Source organism: Macrobrachium nipponense, chromosome 10 (assembly GCF_015104395.2).
Source record: "Macrobrachium nipponense isolate FS-2020 chromosome 10, ASM1510439v2, whole genome shotgun sequence".
Taxonomy (NCBI): Eukaryota; Metazoa; Arthropoda; class Malacostraca; order Decapoda; family Palaemonidae; genus Macrobrachium; species Macrobrachium nipponense.
In genome coordinates, this window is record NC_087204.1 from 102,448,350 (window position 1) to 102,469,033 (window position 20,684).

The 20,684-nt window shown below is 51.6% G+C and overlaps 1 protein-coding gene and 1 pseudogene across 12 annotated transcripts in view; one reads left to right on the top strand and one right to left on the bottom strand.

Moving 5' to 3' along the window:
• Window positions 1-20,684, bottom strand: part of LOC135223840 (dedicator of cytokinesis protein 1-like) — a 340,518-nt gene that overhangs the window by 120,616 nt on the left and 199,218 nt on the right. The window lies entirely within an intron of this gene.
• LOC135224260 (dedicator of cytokinesis protein 5-like) overlaps window positions 36-20,684 on the top strand; it is a 23,744-nt pseudogene continuing 3,095 nt past the window's right edge.

Genomic DNA, 20,684 nt, shown 5'->3' on the forward strand with positions numbered 1-20,684 from the left:
TTGAATAACTTGCTTTCATGACTGTGATATAAGACATGAAAAACTTCATTTTTCTAGTGTTTGTATGATGTTTACAGTAGAATATTCAGACAAGTAAGAAAAAAAAATTGGTATGGGTTGCAGTCAGTAAATTTTGCTAAAAATTTGCATAAAATTATTTGTATAATTTTTCACCTTTTATGAATCCTTTAACATTGTTTTTCTGTTGTGGACATTTACAGTTTGAGAATGAAATTTTGGAGAAGCTAGATCACCTTGTTGAGGGTGGTCATGGAGACGATCATTACAGAGAAGTTTTCCAAACTACAGTTGGTGCATTGTGTGAGACCATGCTACTATGCGGGAACCAGGGCTGAGGCTTGTGAACACAGTCTCAAGGCTGATGGATCGTTTGTTGCAGTACCGCACAATCATGAACACTCAGATAATTCAGCAGAGACTGAAATGAGCTGCCACTGTCAACTTGCTGGTAAAAAGTTGTGTTTTTAACTCCTCAGAATTATGCACTACCCTACATCACACTATTACATTGCAAATGGCCGTTGCGTATCTTGAATGTTTGCAAGTTGGTCTTCACTTTTATTTAAGTATAGTATGAAATAAAGTCAGTACCACAGTACTGTACATTTTTCATCCTAAAACACAATACACTACTGTGCACTATACATACAGTACAAATATACAGAGTACAGTACTTTTTTTTATTAAAAAAAAAAAAAAAAAAAATAAAAAGATACTTAAAACCTAAGTATGCGCATGAGTTGCCAGATGCCACAGATTCCTTGCTATACAATCTTTTATTGTTTTTAACGGTTTTCAGGTGGCACAAGAAGATTATCCTATTGTTAAGACCTCAGGTTTGTTAGCTATGAAAAACATAAACACAATTTGTTCATATACGAAACAAACCTTCAGTCTTAACATTAGGATAAATAACTTAGCACCAGCTGGAAACCGGTAAAATTAAAAAAAATTTTTTAAAAAATTGTGTACTCAAGGGGACTATTGGCATCTGGGCTTGGTCATGGGGGTATTTTTTTATATGTTAGTAAACTGTGGTTATAACAAAGTGTATTGTTGCCAAACATTATTGTACCTATTTGATTCAATTTCGGTAATGTCCCTAAACTTAATATAGGGCAACAGCAATAACAATAGATGTGAAAATTATAGTACTCACAAGAATTTTTTTGTTTTTTTTTCATTTTCAGGAATTTTACTCCGAGATCAATAGGAAAGAATATATCTGCGCTATGTATATAAACTCCAAGATCTTCATTTGGGATGTGACAACTACACTGAAGCTGGTTACACGCTACTCCAGCATGCCAATTTACTGCGTTGGTCACCTGATTCATTGTCACATGCTCTCCGATCACCACTTCCATTCTGTGACTCAGCATGACGAACTGAAGGAGAAATTATATGAGCGTATTATTACGTACTTTGATAAAGGACAAGTAAGTTCTCTTATGTTAGTCTGTTAATGGCACTTTGAGTCTTGGAACTGTTGTGACCTCTCCCAAATACATCTTGTTCAAACTACTTTCTCTATAATGCTTGTTGCCTGTATAGAATTATGTATCTCTCCATCATTTCCTATTGAATAAATTCCATAAAATTTTCCAGTTTCGTAAAATACCGTAAGTTTTGATTGGTTAGATTTGCTTCTTTGTAGAAATATTTTTGTTGTTCTTGACAAAAAAATGTCCTCAATTTTGTTTGTCAGTTCCCAAATGTCTGTGTTGCATAAAGGATTGTAGCCCTTTTATGGCCTCACAGTAGAGTTCTGCCTATGCCTCAGATTTATTTCAAACTCAAATTATAGGATTGTAGCTTTATGCTGACTTAAGAGAGAAGTAAGATAGAGTTACACCAGATAGGAAGTATTTCTTGCTCCTCAAGGGAACAAGATCATCTTGTTAAATTATTGTTGGTTGTCCTTTTGTTACACTGAATTGGTGTAGTCTTTAGTAATTTCTATTGTTGAAAATAACCAAGATTATTTTTTACGTTCTTACTTTCAGAACTTTGGTACTACAGTAGTACTTCGAGATACGAAATTTAATCCGTTCCGAGGCGCCCTTCGTATCATGAGGTTTTCGTATCTTGGACCACATTTGACATGTAAAATGGCTAATCCGTTCCAAGCCCTCCAAAAACACGTTAAATTTCATGATAAAGCTAAATTGACCTATAAACAATGAAATACTACAACATTGTTTCCGATAGTAATACAAACCCTCGGTCCTTTAACAATAGAAGGTAACTAAGCGGCAGCTGGGACGGTCGTAAGCTTCGAACAAGGGGAGAACGGTAGTTAACTGCTTGTCCGGAAATCGTGCGCGCGCCGCGCGCCCAACCGGCGGTGAAGAATCACTTTTGCTTTCGGCCGTGGTGTGACAGGACGTGTTCGTCATCGCTCGCCCGCTATTTTCGTCGTGTGCTTTGGATGTTACAATTTCTTCTGACTGGTTTGTGTGGTCTTGAATGAAATTGTAAGTACTTGTTTTCATTTTTCATTGAGTGAAGATTAATTAATCATGGATCAAGAAGAGCTTTCACCGCGCACCACAACTGCCCGTAGAGTGTGTCCGGGTTGGAGGGGCGTAAATGCGGCGGATTCCGCTCTTACAGATATTGATCCTCATGAGTTATGTTTTCGGTGTCGGGGGCGAGAATGCTCCCGAAACCGAACCATGTATGTATGTGTAAATTGGTCCGAGGCGCAGTGGGTGCTGTACGAGGGTAGGAAGAGGCGTAGGTTGACCAAGGAGTCGTCGGAAAGCTCTCCAGCGACTCCTTTGGTTACGGATACCTCGTCATCCTTCCTGCCTCCAGCTCAGCCCCCACGATTTGCGCCTTCCCCTGCGGGGGGGGGGGTTTCGGAGTCCTTCTCCTCACTCGATCCGTCGAGTGTGGAGGAGGGTGCCCGATACCCGGATGTGCAATTGTATTCGGGGTCTTCCGTCCGCTCTGGGTGGGGTTCGTCCTCCCCAGGCGTGAGGGTGCCCCTCTAACTGACCCGACTGTTCCTCCCTCAGGTGTGCCTTCTGTGAGTGACGACTTGGACAGGTTAGTGGGCGTCGTTGGGAACTGCAGGGCGCCCCCAGTATCCAGGCTTGATTCAACGGCTAGCGGGGTCGGCAGTGGGTTAACTCATGGTGTGGTTACAACTACGACCAATACGGTGTCAACACCAGCGTACGCCGCCCTCCTCATGTGGTGTATACGCAACACATTGCGTCAGTGACTCCAACGGCGTCAATTCAAATGCCGATCGCTGCCGTGCCTAAGAGGGGCGTGCCGCCGCCACCTGGGTTTTATGTGCTGCCGACGCCCGACTTTCGCTGCCCCAAAAAGTTCGCCCCTGGATCTACCGCCCGTCCCAATGATGAGTTTGGCTGAGATGGAGAGGTCTGTGACGCCGGATTATGCTGCCGTACCTGCCGTACCTGCAGCGAGTGTTTTGTCTGGCCCAGCCCCTCGCGCCGCTCTACGAAGCGCGCGGGGCGGGACTCTAAATGTTGATGTTGCTGCTGGTGCTGGTCCTGCTGGTGCTGGTCCTATTGGTGCTGGTCCTGCTGCTGATGTCCTGCTGGGTGCTGGTCCTGTGGTGGCTGGTCCTGATGGTGCTGGTCCTGCTGCTGATGTTCCTGCCGCTCCTGCCGTGCCTGCCCCTGCCCACGTCGCGTCTCGTCATGGAGGTGCTGCTTGCCCACCGGTCTCAGGTCTTTCCGGACAGGTATCAGTCGGGGCGTGTTGCTTCGGCAATTGGCCCGACTTTTCCGTGGTATGGAAGACCTGACGTCCGTCCTGAGAGACTGCTGACGAAGAAGAGGAAGAAGAAGAGGAAGATGTCGTCGTCGTCTTCATCGTCTTCTCGTCGTCTGTTGCCGCCTCTTCCCCTTCGACTTCTAAGGCTTCCAAGCCGAAGAAGAGAAGGCTGCCTCCTCCCCCCCTAAGAAGGCTCCTACGGGACCTTCGAGGGCCCGTCTCGCTCTGGCGTGACGGGGGGGGTGCTTCTGCTGGTTCCTCCTGTTCCCTCGGAACGGGGCCCGGCCCCGTCTCCTCTTCTGAGAAGAAGAAGAAGACGGGGACCAAGGATGTGCTGGCTACTGCTGGTACATCCGCGCCTGGTCTTAGTAGCACTGCTGCTAAGTCAGGTACCGGCTCGACTTCCTCGTTCGCGAGAAGGTCCGAGTGTACGGTCTCCTTCGGCGACCGTGCAGCCAACGTCAAGACGCCTGAGCTTGCTCACCCCGTCACGACAGAGGCACGGAGCAGAAGACTGTCGAGAGTCGCGCAAGTGACGCTCGCCAGGCCAGCGGCCGCTCTCGTAGCGACCAGCCGGTACCTCGGGTTGACGTGACGGTCTCTGACCGGCCACGGGTTGAGGCTGAGAAGAGTCCCCTCGACCAACGGCACCAGCTTCGGCTGGTACCAGCGGTTTGACGTGCCGTGAGGACGCTCACCGGTCTCACGCGAAAGCGAGCTCTGCAGATCACCTGACCGACCGCTCCCACAGGGACCGGACGGAGACGGTGGCCAGCAGCAGCTCGTCTGACGCACGAGATCGGGGTCGACGTGCTCAGTCGAGCCCGCTCGCCACAGGTGAGCGGCACGACCAGGCCTGCAGTACGATCCCACCGACGGGTTGTGATCGGCTGCAGCCCCCACGTACGCTGGTCCTGCCAGCGAACGGGGGGGGAGCGTCAGGTCTGTCTCTCCTATACCTTCAACTTCCTCGGGCTACACCGGGAAGAGCGAGGTACCCAGGAGTGATCGTGAGAGGTGCGCCGCTCACGATCCCGCCACGACGCCGCACGAACCAGCATGGTCGTAGGACCAGCCAGGTCGTACGCGCAAGTGTTGGAGGCGACCGTCAGGGGTCTGTTGCTGTTCCTCCTTCTGAAGGAGGAGGGTCTCGAGAGCTGCTCCTGTTGGAGGGACTGGACGGTCCTACTCCTCAGGACGCTGTAACTCCTGAGATCCAGAGGAACTTTGCCCAGGTTATTGCGCTGATTCGTCAGCACAACGACCTGGGGGAAGGATCGCCGCTACCACCATCTGAGCCCACGTCCCGGCTCGAGTCATTTTGGGGCCCGAAGAGGGAACCCAAATTGACGGTGGGACTGCCGCGATCGGAGCTTGCAGACTCAGTCCTTGACCAGGTGGAGTATTTCGTCTCAGGACGGGAGGACTCACTTAAGTCAGGACGGTCTTCCAAGCTACTTCCTCCTCCTCTGCAGCGACAGCGGAAGTTCTACGTGCATCAGTAGATCCAATACCGCCCAACAGGTTAACCCGGAGCTAGCTAGGCTAACTCCAGGTGTGTTCCCTGCAGCAGCTCCTGTCAGAGAACCTATGGTTCTCGCAGCAGGAGGCACTGGGCCTGGAAGCTACCGCTATGGCAGCTTTCCAGGCAAGTCTCTTGGTTGGATCTGTGGTCCCTCACAGTATCCAAGGTCGCGGCCGGACGCCGGTGGGCGCTGCCCTCGAAGACGACCCCGACTTCAGGAGACTGTGCCAGTCTGGAGGTAGGGCCATCTCCTACCTCGCCCATCAGACGGCAAACCTGTGGGCCAAACAACTTGGTTCTCCGTCCGTCGTAAGACGCTGTCCTTACACGAGTAGCCAAGGGGGCCCGGGCGTGAAGCGGTTAAATGGACTACGTAACGGACCAATGAAGAGTTCCTCCGCTCTCTTTCCGGAGAGATGGTGGACGCTGCGGTGGAAAGACGGCGCACTGATGACAGTGACCGTCTGGTTCACAGGCAGTTACGAAGGTTTCTGGGCAACCTCGTACATTCTGATCTGCGGCTAAGCCTAAGAGTTTAGCTAGCGCTTCCTCGGCTGCTAAGACGGCTGCTCCATCGAAGCCCCGAGGAAAGACTCTTCCTGCTTCAACTTCTAGTAAAGGAGGCCGTAACCAGCCCTCCTCCCAGCCCTCCTTTCCCCGAGGAAGGGTGCTGGGAAAACGGAAAGAAGTCGAGCGAGGTGGGAAACGCTAGGGACGGCGTTACCCCTCACCAAGCTGCCGGAAGTGGGGGGGTGCCTAGCGAGCCATTGGGCAACTTGGCAGCGCTACGGTGCCGAGACCATGGATAGTAGACGTCCTTCGGGAGGGATATCTACTACACTTCGAATCTCGGCCACCCCTCACCTCCAACCCGGCCCGGTCCATACTGCAGACATATGTTCTGGGATCCTCAAAGGACGACGCTCTTCGGCAGCAGAGATCAAGACCATGCTGACCCAAACTGAGCTGTAGAAGTCGTAGTGGATCGGTCACCGGGCTTTTACAGCCGCCTTTCTTAGTGGAAAACGGGGGGCATCGGGGGGCGGCGCCCGGTGATAGATCTCTCTCCCCCTGAACCGATTTGTTCGCCAGACTCGGTTCAAGATGGAGAACGGCACGTTCCGTGCTGGACTCCATCATGGGAGAACGACTTCATGCTTTCAGTGGACCTGAAGGATGCGTATTTCCAAATACCCATCCATCAGTCCTCCAGAAAGTACCTCCGCTTCATCTTCGACGGGACGGTGTACCAATTCAGGGCACTCTGCTCGGTCTCTCAACCGCCCCAACAGGGTTCACGAGAGTGTTCACGTGGTGTCTGCTTGGGCCCATTCGCCACGGGGGGGATACGTCTTCTGAGGTATCTCGACGATTGGCTGGTCCTGGCGAGCTCCCGCTCGCAGTTGCTGCAGGACAGGGATCGACTTCTAAAGTTTTGTCGCGATCTGGGGATCGTGATAAACTACGAGAAGTCCGATCTCGAACCCAAGCAGAAGATGAAGTACCTGGGTATGCTGATCGATACGGTAGCAGCTCAAGTCCGCCCCGCAGACGTTGAGGATCAGCAAATTCAGGGAGGCAAGCCGGCCGGTTCCTGTCTCGGCAGGAACAGGCGCCTTCAGCAATGGCAAGTCGTGATCGGCCACCTGTCGTCACTCGAGAAGTTAGTTCCTCAGGACGTCTTCACCTGCGGTCTCTCCAGTGGAGACTAAGGGAGAGTTGGTCACAGGTAAAGGATCCACCTTACTTCCCCGTGTCCATCACGGAGAAGGTGAGGCAGGACCTAGCCTGGTGGCTCGACGACAGGAACCTCTTTAAGAGGAGTGCCCCTACGCACTCCCCCCCCGGAGATGCTGCTGTTCTCAGACGCACTTCGACCCGAGGGATGGGGCGCAACACCTGGAGGAGTTGCTGGCTGCAGGTGTGTGGGACCATCACGACAAGCACCTTCACATCAATGTCCTGGAACTCAAGGCGGCGCTTTACGCTCTCCAAGAGTTCCAAGACCGCTTGATGGGACACTCAGTGGTGTGATGTGCGACAACACCCACGGTAGTGGCATACGTCAACAAGCAGGGGGGCCTAGTGTCTCTCCCGCTACACCAGTTGACGGTGCAGGTGCACGAGTGGCCCACGGCTATTCGATAGAGCTGTCAGCACGCTACATTCCAGGCAAGAGGAATGTAGTAGCGGACAAGCTCAGCCGTCGGGATCAGGTAATAGGACCGAGTGGTCCCTACACCCAGAAAGTGGCGGAAAGGCTCTTCAACCTGTGGGGGCGTCCAGTCATAGACCTGTTCGACCACCCGGCACAACAAAAACTTCAAGTTTTTTGCTCAGCCGTGCCGGACCCATGGGCAGCTGCAGAGGACGCTCTTCAACACCCCTGGGACAACCTCTTCGTCTACGCCTTTCCTCCCTTTTGTCTGATTCGGAAAGTGATCAGCCGAGCGCTGGTCACTCCCAATCTCAGGATGATCCTGGGGTGGCTCCCAAACGACCTCAAGCCGTTTGGTATCCGGACCTGCTGGCTCTTCTTGCAGAAGAACCGAGAGAGATGCCCCACTGGCACAACCTTCTAGCCCAGCCACACGTAGAGCGGGAGGTTACCACCGAGCAGTCCAGTCCCTACAACTTCACGGCTGGCTGTTATCCACCATCTCTTGCGAACGAGCTTTTGCTTTTCTCGCAGCGCAGCAACAGAGATGGCTGGACACGTCAGACAGTCCTCTGCAGCTGCTGTACCAGGGGAAGTGGGCCGTCTTCTGTGGTTGGTGTCGTAGACGGGGTCTATCTCCTCTCAGAGCCACTCTTCAGCAGGTAGCGGATTTCCTCGTATTTTCTTCGCCGAGAGAAGCTCCTCTCAGTACCCACAGTTAAAGGATATAGAGCTGCACTGGCACTCGTCCTAAAACTGAGGGGAGGGGGAATGGACATCTCGAACTCGTTCGAGATCTCCTTGCTAATGAGGAGCTTCGAAAGGTCTTGCCCACCCAGAGCTCAGGCCACCTGAGGGGTGGGATGTGACTCTCGTCCTTAGGAGTTTGACTCGAAGACCATTCGAGCCACTCCGGAGAGTCGTCAGACAGGGATCTGACCCTCAAGACCCTCTTCTTGCTGGCCCTGGCATCGGCGAGAGAGTATAGGGGAACTTCATGGTCTGTCCTTCAATGTTAAACATTCCAGGGGCTGGGGATCTGTGACGCTCGATTTCGTCCCGAATTCGTAGCTAAGACTCAGAATCCGTCGATCCCTGACGACAGGTTCGAGTCTTTCACAATCCCTCCCTAATGGATTTCAACCGACAACGATACGGATGAGATGCTGCTTTGTCCTGTGAGGGCGCTACGGCGCTATCTGAAGAAAACTCGACACCTCAGGCCTGAGTGTCGACGCCCTCTTCGTTAGCACTGGGGTTACCAAGAAAGAAGTATCCAAGAACACGCTTTCTTTCTGGCTGCGTGAGGTGATCAGGAGAGCGTACGAGGCTGATGGTAGTGACGAACATCCGTACGCTCCGACCGAGAGCCCACGAAGTCAGAGGTATTGGACCCTCTTTGGCGTTCCGCAAGAACTTCTCCGTGGCGCAGGTCCTGAAGGCAGGTGTCTGGGCCAACCAGACTACCTTCACGTCCTTTCTACCTTCGGGATATTGCCCACAAGTCCTTGGATACTTTTTCCTTGGGACCTGTGTGGCTGCTCAACACGTTGTGTAAGCTTACCCAGCACCCGAGCAGGCAGAACAGCATCGATTCCTGGTGTGACTGTAGGAATGAATGGTTGAATGAGAGTGCGACTGGCTTCTCTTCTCCATCTTTCTCTCTCTCTACCTGTGGGCAGAGGGTCACGGTCGTCACCATGCTGGAAAGGAATCCGATGCAGGTAAGCTACTCAACCGAGCCCCAACAATCTATCCCTTTAGTTAGGGATAGAAGCAAATATCCTCCACTCCCTCCAACAAGGGGGAAGGAGTGGATGCCTACTTGAGACAAACCCATAACTTTATGTTGGCTCCTGTACAGGAACAAGTTCTTGCAATGCTGGTACGAAGAAATACGCTTGCCTCTCTCTTAGTACTTGGCTCAGAGGTCTGACCATTGATCCTGCGGTGCACACCCCGATCAATCGGACAGAGTTTGGATCCCTCCCCGTTGCTCTTACGACCAGGGAGGCATTCCAAGGTTGGACGAACACCAGTCTGTTCACCAAAAAGACTCAGATTCCACCCACCAAGAAAGTGAGTCTTCCTATTGTTAAAGGACGAGGGTTTGTATTACGTATCGGAAACAAATGACAATTTGTCGAAAATTGCATTTTTCCTAACTATACAAACCTGAGGTCCTTTACATATAGCCCACCTCATACCACCCCTCACTCTGCAACTTTTTGCATGGGCCTAAAGCAAAAGTGATTCTTCACCGCCCGGCGTACGCGGCGCGCGCACGACGGACAAGCAGTTAACTACCGTTCTCCCCTTGTTCGAAGCTTACGACCGTCCCAGCTGCCGCTAGTTGTACCTTCCTATTGTTAAAGGACCTCAGGTTTGTATAGTTAGGAAAAAAATGCAATTTTCGACAAATTGTCATATTTTGGACATTCAATACCTAAATTAAGACTAAAAATGCAAAAACCTGTAAATAAAGTGTATATTAGTGTACAAGAAATATTATTACTGTAACGTAAAATGTGGAAGCTTACCTTTCGAGTGAGGCTATGTACATACGTAACTATCCAAGGAAGATTGCTTCTGCCTACGTACTTTTTCACAATGTTCCTGTGTGAGCCTTTTCGGGAGGTGTCTTCTACAAATGATTGCACTTTATGAAAAAGCGGCTTTAATTTCTGCAGTTTTTTTTGTATGTATATGTACGTACGTACACTTAAAAAAATATACGTACGTACTACAACATAACTATCCAAGGAAGATTGATTGCTTCTGCCTACGTACTTTTTCACAATGTTCCTATGTGAGCCTTTTCGGGGGGTGTCTTCTACAAATGATTGCACTTTATGAAAAGCTGCTTAATTTCTGCCGTTCTTCTTTTTTAACTTTTTTTTTTTAACTTTTTTTTTTTTTACTTTTTTTATTTTACGTAGTTTTTTTTTTATATATATATATATATATATATATATATATATATATATTATATATATATATATATATATATATATATATATACAGAATTTCAAAAATTTCTTTTTTTGCACCTCATGACTCTGTCGGCCCTGGGGTCAATCAAAACCCTGTTCAACCAAATGCTCTCTCTGCAACTGATTTGGGTACTGAATGTTCGGCTGCTGACCTTCAACATAAACTGAAGTGCCTTGATTATACGTACAGTTTAAAATACTACATACTGGTATGCATGTTGTAAATGATTGGTCTACACTCTGTTCAGCAGGGAGTGGAGATTCTACCAACCTTGCAAAGTTTCCAGTTATCCCATGAGAGAGACCTTGATCACTTATCCCATGTGAGAGATCTTGGTCACTTTTTTTTTTTTTTTAAATATTAGTATTACGTACACATTGACAATCCCGAAAAACGAATACCGCGGTGCGTACTATAACAATGCTGGTACCGAGTGGCCGAGCCACGCCACCACGTGTACATAGTAGATGCATGATGGGAGAGGGGCGCTGGCCAATAGGAGAGAAGGATTTCATGGCCGCGACTAGCATCAGGAACCAATGGGCAGAGCAGGAGGATGGTGGCGAGACTACTAGTGTACTAAGATGGCGGCGCGCGGCGCGATTTTCAAAATTGTTATAGGGCGAATCTCGGACTTTCAGAAACCTTTCGTATCTTGAAAACTTTTCATATGTGAGCCGTTAAATTTTTCGTATTGGCTTTCGTATCTTGAGTTTTTCGTAAGTTGAGCCTTTGTTCCGACACGGCATACAAACCTTCGGTCCTTTACAATAGGAAGGTTACTAGCGGCAGCTGGATAGGTCGTAAGCTTTCGAACAAGGGGTCGGTAGTTAACTGCTTGTCCGACAGGCGCGCGTGCGCGCGACTGGGAGGTTAAACAAATCACTTTTGCTTTCGGCCTCACAGTGGATGGACTGTGTGTTCGACGCTCTCTGCCCGCTTCTCGTCGTTTTGCTTTCTAGTATAGTATTTGGTTGTAATTGTGTATGAAAGAGTTATTGTAAGTACAATCATTCTCTCTTTTCATATTAATTGCTGCATCAATTAACTATTAATGATGGATCTCCTCGCCTCGCTACCCCACGGAGACTTTGCCTGGGGGGTATCGAAGGGCGTAAATGCGGGGAAGTTCCGATCGTTCCCGGAGATTGACCCTCATATTTTGTGTGCTCGGTGTCGGGGGTGTGCGAAGAATGCACCGAGCCGAGCCCTGTGATGTATGTAATGATTGGTCGGAGGCGCAGTGGACTTTGTATGAGGGCAGGAAGAAGCGAAGGCCTGCCAAAGGATCGTCGGAAAGCTCTCCCGCGACTCCTTTGGTGACGGACACTTCGTCTTCTTTCCTGCCGCCCGCTCAACTTCCACGTCTCGCGCCTTCCCCTTCGGGGGGGGGGTCTAGGTCCTTCTCCTCTCCTGACGTGTCGAGTGTGGAGGAGGGCGCTAGATACCCATGACGTAGAGTTGTACTCTGGGTCCTCTATCCGTTCGTCTTCGCGCGCGCGGGGTAGAGATCCTTTCTAATCACCCGACTTTTGCCTCCTCAGGTGCGGTTGCCGCGAAGGAGACCTCGGACAGGTGTGGGCATCGTTGGGGCTGCAGGGCGTTGCCGAGTGTCCAGGGGCTGCTCTACCATCTCGCTGGCTCCGTGGCGGTCACCCATGCAACGGTCACGACCACCACCACGACCCTTACAACACCCGGCTACGCTTCACCTCCTCACCTGGTGTACACCCAGCACGCGGTCTCTGTGACACCCACTACATCGGTGCAGGGGCCAGTCGCCGTAACTCGGGGGAGTGTGATGCCGCCACCTGGGTTTGCCGTGCTGCCGCGACCGTACTCATGTGCCCGAAGAGCTCGCCCCTGGACCTCCCACCGGTACCTAGGACGTCTGTGCCGCTGGTTCGCCCATCTAGGACCGCCCCCACAGTCTGCCGTACCTGCCGTGACCACCGCTGCCGTTCCTGTACCTGCCTCCTGCTGCTCGTCTGCCGTTCCTGTGATGCTCGCACCTGCTGATGTTGTTCCTGTTCCTGGGCGCCGCTGCTCCCGATGCTGATCTGTTCGGACAGGTGCGTCCGGGCCCTGTTGCTTCGGCAACAGCAGCCCCGGCTCCGTCCTGGATGACAGATCTGACGTCGGTCCTGAGGAGGTTGACAAGAAGAAGAAGAGGAGGAGGAAGGTGTCGGTCGTCGTCTTCATCGTCTTCTTCGTCGTCGTCGTCGTCTGCCCGCCTCTTCCCCTTCTTCTTCTAAGGCTCACCCGCCTAAGAAGAAGAAGGTCGCCTCCCCCCCCCCCACCCCCCCCCCCGAAGAAGTCTCCCTCGGGAACTTCTAAGGGCCCGTCTCGCTCTGGTGAGACGGGGGGTTCTTCCGCTGGTCACCCTGCTCCTTCGGGAGCAGGACCCGTCTCTTCTCCCGCAAGGAGAAGACTACGGGGACCAGAGGGGTGCCGGCTAACACCGGCACTTCCTCACCTGCTGTCAGTGGTTCGGCCACAGCAGCAGGGTCCGGCTCGGCGCCCGCTCGTTCGCGAGAGGTACGAGGTGTACGGTCGCCTACCAGCGACCGTGCAGCCAGGAACCAGACCTCTGAGTCCGCTCAGCGTCAGGTTCACGGCACGGAGCGGAAGACTGGTGACAGCCGCTCACGCGACTCTCACCAGACCAGCTCTCGCTCTCGCGGCGAGCAGCTGGTCTACCGGGCGGACGTGACGGTCCATGACCGGCCACGGGCTGAGGCTGGGAAGAGGTCCCCCCGTCGCCGGCACCAGCCACGGCTGGTACCAGCGAACTGACGCACCGTGAGGATACGCACCGATTCTCACCGTGACAGTGGAGCTCGCCGGTCGCCTGACCGTCGCTCTCACCAGAGAGCGATCGGGTACGCGACCAGCACCAGCTCCTCTGACACACGAGACCGGGGCCCGCCTGTTCTCGGTCCAGCCGTTTCTCCACAGCGAGACGGCCTCGACTAGGTCTGCAGCTCGATCGCCACCCCCCCGCGGGTTGGCGATCGCCTGCAGTCCTCCAAGCCCGCTGGTTCTGCCAGCGAGCGAGGAGAGAGCGTCAGGTCTTCCTCTCCCATACCTTCAACATCCTCGGGTTACAAACCGGATTGGGGCGAGGTATTGAGGAGTGATCGTGAGGGTGCCGCCCCTCAGGATCCCGCCACGTCGTCGTACGTACCAGGCTCGGTTCTCGGACCAGCCAGGTCGTACGCAACAGGTGGTTGGAGGGACCGACCGACCGAGAGGGGGCTGTCGCTGCTCCTCTCCTTGAGGGCGGAGGATGGGTCTAGGGCAGGTGCTCCTGTTTGAGAGGGATCCTGGACGGTCCGACTCCGCAGGATGCAGTCACTCATGAGATCCAGAGGAACTTTTGCCGAGGTTTTATTGCGCTGATTCGTTTCATCAAACAACGACCTCGGGTGGAAGGATCGCCGCTCCCACCCATCCGAGCCCACGTCCCGGCTCGAGTCGTTCTGGGGGCCCGAAGAGGGAACCCAGACCGACGGTGGGTTTGCGCGTTCTGAGCTTGCGGACTCAGTGCTGGACCAGGGTTGAAATCGCTTGTCTCCGGACAAGACGGTTCGCTCAAGTCTGGCAGGTCGAGCAAGCTGCTTCCACCTCCTCTGCTACGACAGCGGCGGTTTTTATACGTGCCATCTGAAGACCCGATGGCCGCCCAAACAGGTGAACCCGGAGTTAGCTATGGCTGACGTCCGGGTGTGTCTCTGCAACAGCTCCTGTCCGAGAACCTGTGGTTCTCGCAGCAAGAGGCACTCGGCCTGGAATCTACCGCCATGGCAGCTTTTCCAGGCCGTCTCCTGGCTAGATCTGTGGTCCCTCACAGTATCTAAGGTCGCAGCCAACTCCGGGGGAATTTCTCCCGAAGATGACTCGGCCTTCAGGAGACTTTTGCCAGTCTGGGGGAAGAGCCATCTCCTTCCTTGCCCACCAGACGGTGAACCTGTGGGCCAACCTGGTTCTCCTCCGGACGAAGGGAGCTGTCCTTACTCGGGTTTTCCAGGGCGGCCGGGCGTGAGGCGGCGTTGGGACTTCGCAAACGGACCTTTACGGAGTTCCGTCTCTCTTCCCAGGAGAGATGGTGGACGCTTGCGGTGGACAGACGGCGCACTGATGACAGTGACCGTCTGGTTCACCAGGCAGTCTCGAAGGCTTCTGGGCAGCCTCGGACTGCGGCCAAGTCTAAGAGCTCGGCTAGCGCTTCCTCGGCGGCTAAGACGGTTGCTGCGTCGAAGCCCCAGGGGAATGACTCTGTCTTCTTCGACTTCTAGCAAGGGGAGCCGTAACCAGCCCTCCTCCCAGCCCTCCTCATCCCGTGGAGGCTCTGGGAAGAAGTCGAAGAAAGGGGGAAACGCTAGGGACGGCGTTCCCCCCTCACCTGCTGCCGGAATGTGGGGGGTGCCTGGCCAGCCATTGGGCAACTTGGCAGCGCTACGGCGCCGAGACCTGGATTGTAGATGTCCTTCGGGAGGGATATCTATTACCCTTCGAATCTCGGCCACCCCTCACCTCCAACCCCCCGGTCCAACAGCAGTCGTACGTTCCAAGGGTCATCGAAGGACGTAGCACTGAGACAGGAGATCAAGACCATGCTGAGCAAGAGAGCTGTGTAGAGATCGTCACGGATCAGTCACCGGGCTTTACAGTCGACTCTTCCTGGTGGAAAAGTCTACGGGAGGCTGGCGCCCGGTGATAGATCTCTCTACCCTGAACCGGTTTGTTCGCCAGACCCAGTTCACGATGGAGACGGCACGCTCAGTGCTCGACTCCATCAGGGGAGAACGATTTCATGCTTTCAGTGGACTTTGAAGGATGCGTATTTCCAAATACCCATTCATCAGTCCTCCAGAAAGTACCTCCGCTTCATCCTCGACGGGACGGTGTGTACCAGTTCAGGGCACTGTGCTTCGGTCTCTCAACCGCCCCACAGGTGTTCACGCGAGTGTTCACTCTGGTGTCTGCTTGGGCCCATTCGCACGGGATACGTCTGATGAGGTATCCTCGACGATTGGTTAGTCCTGGCGAGCTCCCCGCTCGCAGTTGCTACAGGACAGGGATCGACTGCTCGAGTTCTGTCGCGATCTGGGGGATCGTGGTGAACTTCGAAAAGTTCCGATCTCGAGCCCAAGCAGAGGATGAAGTACCTGGGTATGCTGATCGACACGGTAGCAGGGCGAGTCTTCCCCGCAGACTCGCGGATCAGCAGATTCAGGGGGGCAGCCAAACCAGATTCCTGTCTCGGCCTAGGAACAGGTAGCTCAGCGATGGCAAGTCGTGATCGGACACCTATCGTCACTCGAGAAGTTAGTCCCTCACGGGCGTCTTCACCTGCGGTCTCTTCAGTGGAGACTAAAGAGAGTTGGTCGCAGGCGACGGATCCCAAGCTTTCCAGTGTCACTGACACAGGAGGTGAGGCAGGACCTAGCCTGGTGGCTGGACGACAGGAACCTCTTAAGAGGAGTGCCACTGCGCACTCCCCCCCCGGACATGCAGCTGTTCTCAGACGCAATCGACCGAGGGATGGGCGCACACCGATGGAGGAGTTGCTGACTTCAGGAGTGTGGGACGAGAACGACAAGCACCTTCACATCAATGTACTGGAACTCAAGGCAGCGTTCCTCGCTCTCCAAGAGTTCCAGGACCGCTTGATGGGACACTCAGTGGTGTTGATGTGCGACAACACCCACGGTGGTGGCTTACGTCAACAAACAGGGGGGCCTAGTGTCTCTCCCGTTGTACCAGTTGACTCGGCAGGTGCACGAGTGGGCTCAGGCACACTCAATAGAGCTGTCGGCACGCTACATTCCAGGGAAAGAGGAATGTAGTAGCAGACACGCTCAGCCGTCGGGATCAGTGATAGGGACCGAATGGTCTCTACACCAGGACGTGGCGGAAAGGCTCTTCGACCTGTGGGGACGACCAGTCGTGGATCTGTTCGCCACCCGGCACAACAGGAAGCTCCAGGTGTTCTTCTCGCGCTGCCGGACCCATGGGCAGCTGCAGAGGACGCTCTTCAACACCCGTGGGACAACCTCTTCGCCTATGCCTTTCCCCGTTCAGCCTGATTCGCAAGGTGATCAGTCGAGCGCTGGTCACCCGAATCTCAGGATGATCCTGGTGGTCTCCCAAATGGCCCACAGGCCATTTGTATCCGGACCTGCTGGCTCTTCTCGCAGGAGAACCGAGAGAGAGATTCCCCCTTGGCACAACCTTCTCGCCCAGCCACACGTCGAGCGTACCACCGAGCAGTCCAGTCCCTACGTCTTCACGGCTGGCTGTTATCCACCATCTCTTGCGAACGAGAGGCTTTTCTCTGTAGCGCAGCAACAGAGATGGCTGGAAACGTCCGTCAGTCCTCTGCAGCTGTGTACCAGGGGAAGTGGGCCGTCTTCTGTGGTTGGTGTCGTAGACGGGGTCTATCTCCTCTCAGAGCCACTCTTCAGCAGGTAGCGGATTTCCTCGTTTTTCTTCGCCGAGAGAAGCTCCTCTCAGTCCCCACAGTCAAAGGATACAGAGCCGCCTTGGCGCTCGTCCTGAACTGAGGGGGTTGGACATCCTCGAACTCGTTCGAGATCTCCTTGCTTATGAGGAGCTTCGAAAGGTCTTGCCCACCCAGGGAACTCAGGCCCCCTGCGTGGGATGGTGACTCTCGTCCTTAGGAGTCTGACCTCGAACACCGTTCGAGCCACTCGAGAGTCGTCAGACAGGGATCTGACCCTCAAGACCCTCTTCTTGCTGGCCTGCATCAGCGAAGAGAGTAGGGAACTTCATGGTCTTTCCTATGATGTACGACACTCCAGGGGATGGGGATCCGTGACGCTCGATTTCGTCCCGAACTTCGTTGCGAAGACTCAGAAACCGTCGGTCCCTGACGACAGGTTCGAGTCATTCACGATTCCCTCCCTATTGGACTTCACCGATAATGATGCGGATGAGATGCTGCTTTGTCCTGTGAGGGCGCTACGGCGCTATCTGAAGAGAACTCGACACCTCAGGCCTGATGTCGACGCCTCTTCATTAGCACCGGGGTCACCAAGAAAGAAGTATCCAAGAACACTCTTTCATTCTGGCTGCGTGAGGTCATCAGGAGGGCGTATGAGGCTGATGGTAGTGATGACATCCGTACGTCCGTCCGAGAGCTCACGAAGTCAGAAGTATTGGCCCCTCGTTGGCGTTTCGTAAGAACTTCTCCGTGGCGCAGGTCCTGAAGGCAGGGGTCTGGTCTAACCAGACTACCTTTACGTCCTTCTACCTTCGGGATATTGCCCACAGGTCCTTGGATACTTTTCCTTGGGACCCGTGGTGGCTGCTCAACAAGTTGTGTAGCTAACCCAGACCCTCGCAGGCTGAACAGCATCGAGTCCTGGTGTGACTGTGTGGATGGATGTGTGAGTGAGTGTGACTGGCTCTCTCTTCCCATCTTTTCCTCCCCCTCTACTGTGGGCAGAGGGCCACGGTCGTCACTACGCTGGATGAGGACGAGATGCAGGTGAGCTATATGACAGAGCCCCATCCTATCCCTTTCACTAGGGATAGGAGAGAATATCCACCACTCCTTCTACAAGGGGGGGAAGGGGTGGATGCCTACAAGAGTCAAACCCATGACTTTATATTTGCTCCTGTACAGGAACAAAGTTCTTACATTGCTGGTACGAAGAGATACGCATGCCTCTCTCTAGTACTCGGTCCAGAGGTCTGACCATTGATCCTGCGGTGCCACCCCGATCAATCGGACAGAGGCTTGGATCCCTCCCTCGTCTTACGACCAGGGAGGCTTCCAAGGTTGGGCGAACACCAGTCTGTTCACAAAAGACTCAGATTCCACCCACCAAGAAGTGAGTCTTCCTATTGTGAAAAGGACCGAAGGTTTGTATGCCGTGTCGGAACAAATGACAATTTGTCTAAAATTGCATTTTTCCTAACTATACAAACCTGAGGTCCTTTTACACATAGCCCCACCTCATGCCACCCCTCACTCTGCAGTTTTTGCTTGGGCCAAAAGCAAAAGTGATTTTGTTTACCTCCCAGTCGCGCGCTCGCGCCTGTCGGACAAGCAGTTAACTACCGAACCCCTTGTTCGAAAGCTTACGACCTATCCAGCTGCCGCTAGTACCTTCCTATTGTAAAAGGACCTCAGGTTTGTATAGTTAGGAAAAATGCAATTTTAGACAAATTGTCATTTCGTATCTCGAGTACCACTGTACTTATTTATTTCCTCTTTGCAGATGTGGGAAGATGCCCTCAAGCTCTGCAAGAACTTGTTCAGCATTATGAAGAGGTCATTCTTAACTATACCAAGCTTGGGGACCTCCTGAAGCGCATGGCTCAGTTTTATGAAAACATCATGAATCCACAGAATCTGAGACCGGAACCAGAATACTTCCGAGTAGCTTACTATGGAAGAGGATTTCCAGCTTTTCTGCAGAATAAGGTGCGTATCCTGTGGAGTTTTACATTTTTACTTGTTTACAAATCGTTATATTTCTGTGCATTACGAGAGAGAATTTTTAGACTTGCACTGGGCTAGTGGTGGATCCATAGTGGTTTGACAGTTATTCATATGTGTACCTTCCATTTGTATCTCCAGTGAAGTAGTATAGGTTTTTGAAGATCTGCTTTCCATTAAGTGTATTGGTTGATCTTTTCAGAGGCAAACTCGTTCTTAAATTTCAGAAAAGACCTCTTGGTGAAAAATGTTGTGATGACTTTTAATGTATATATTGTGTGGTTATAGGTATTTACTGATTAACTGCTGATAAAAGTCATTAGAATATTGAAAAATTACAGTAAATTTTCATATTTGTCCTTATCAGGTATTTGTATCGTGGCAATGGTTACGAAAGGCTTGGCGACTTTACCCCTCCAGAATTCTGGACCAGTTTCCCAATGCCGAGCTAATGAAGAAACTTACACCACCCAGTGATGACGTTAAAGAATCGCCTCAGCAGTGTATGTATATATTATCATATCCCGTAGGGAGGTAGTGCAGACATTAAGGTTCTCTGCAGCATCCCATCAGCCTAGCTGCAACTCTTTCACTCCTTTTACTGTACCTCCGTTCATATTTTCTTCTTTGTCTGACTGTCCATCCTCTACAACTTTCAGCGCTAATCCTTTTCACCATTGATTAACCTCTCTTAGGTCCCAGCACTTGGCCTTTGGCCTAAATTTATATTCTATTCTACATGTTATCATATTGTTCTTTTTTCATTTTTCACCGAGAATATTGAATGAAGCCTTTTTGACGAAGTTATTTAGTTCAAGTTGACTGACTGAATGTCAGCTTTTTCAACTCCCTTAGCATTTCTAAATAAACTTGGCAAATATTGAACAGTAAGTATTTTTATTCTTTTCTTGTTTCCAGTCATCCAGATAAGTAAAGTGGACTGTGTGATGCATGAAGAATCCCTTCCCAAATGCAAATGTGTCAGAGCGATAGAGCGATACTACAGAGCCAATCAAGTCAAGGTCTTCACCTACTCCCGTCCTTTCCATCGGGGTGGCCAGAAGGACCCACCTAATGAATTTGCTACCTTGTGTATTGAGAAAACTACTCGTTTATACCTTATACTCCTTGCCAGGGTATTTTGTGGAAAATGTGCTATTGCTTTGGTTGCATGATTAAATCATCAATAGAAATATTTATGTAAAATTGATATATGTGAATTTCTGTATTCTTTTAGAATACATTTGTGGGGTAAGCTGACCTCTTTAGATTTGCTGTTTGTGACAGATAATGACTATTCTTCAGGTTGAATCACAGTAATACAATAATAGTTTTGTCATCCTGTGTTAATTTTCCATTACATTAGTAGCCATAAATGATGTTGTTACGATATGATTGGTAATTAAAGACAGTAATCAGTATCCCATATGAATTTTAATTTAAATGTAGCCATTGTAAAATAACTAAGTTGTTAAATAGAGATTTTCAAGCCTCATCTAATGTATTACATTCTATTTTCCAAATAGGAATTCTTCGGTGCTTTCCTGTTGTGAAAACCAAGTCTAAAGAGCTCTCTCCTCTGGAGAATGCTCTTGAAACCATGACCAATGTCAATGAGGAAGTTCACGAGCTAGTGAAGAAATACTCTCGGGATTCAGCACTGCATTGGATCCACTCACAAGGAAGCTCTCTGGTATGGTGGACCCTGCAGTCATGGGAGGTATCGCCAATTATGAAAAGGTATGTCTTGGCATTGA